Genomic DNA, 820 nt, shown 5'->3' with positions numbered 1-820 from the left:
CAAAATTAATTTTTGTGTCATTTTTAAGTAAGACTAATATTGTTACTAGATCATAATAATATTAGTTATTAAGAGATTTCCTTGGGTATTCACATTTGAGAGAGGTTCTAATTTGGACCTTTTGTTCATCCATTTTAAGGAAAGCTCAAGAACTAACAAATAGGTGAATTTGTTGGTGCCCATTAATCCGAAATCATATAGTAAGATTGATGATTTCTTCTCTTATCTTATTTATGTTTGCATGCATAAGATCAACAATTTATTTTATGACTAAATAAATTAATTCATATATGAATATGTAAATTAATGAGATTAATGATTTCTAACAAAGGAACCACTCACTAAGCCCATGGTGTGGACAAGAACGACAAGTGTCCTTAAATCTCTCCCATGCTTCATACAATGATTCTTCATCCCTTTGCTTGAACCCGGTGATTTGGGCTCTTAACATATTAGTCTTCTCTGGAGGATAGAATTTATTGTAGAAGGCAAGTGCTAACTTCTTCCATGAATCAATACCAAGGGTGGCCTTGTCTAGGCTCTTCAACCATTGCTTTGCGGTACCGATCAAAGAAAAAGGAAACAATACCCATTGGATTTGGTCTTGAGTAACTCCGGTTTGAGAAATTGCATCACAATAGTCACAAAAAGTCTCCATATGTGAATGAGGGTCTTCACTAGGCATCCCTCCAAATTGACTTCTCTCAACTAATTGTATGAATGCGGATTTGGCAATGAAACTACCGGTTAAATGTGGTGGTGTAGGAGTACCATTTGGTAGGTTCTCCTCGGTTGGTACGGAATGTGATGAAAATTTAGG

The 820-nt window shown here is 35.4% G+C and overlaps 1 pseudogene; it reads left to right on the top strand.

The window, feature by feature from the left end:
- Positions 1–344: 344 nt before the first annotated feature.
- Positions 345–443, top strand: LOC141593278 (small nucleolar RNA R71; annotated as a pseudogene).
- The last annotated feature ends 377 nt before the right edge of the window (positions 444–820 follow it).

This window comes from Silene latifolia, chromosome 7 (assembly GCF_048544455.1).
Source record: "Silene latifolia isolate original U9 population chromosome 7, ASM4854445v1, whole genome shotgun sequence".
NCBI classification, from domain to species: Eukaryota; Viridiplantae; Streptophyta; class Magnoliopsida; order Caryophyllales; family Caryophyllaceae; genus Silene; species Silene latifolia.
The sequence above is the reverse complement of the archived record's forward strand: the minus strand, read 5'-3'. Positions and strand labels throughout refer to the sequence as shown.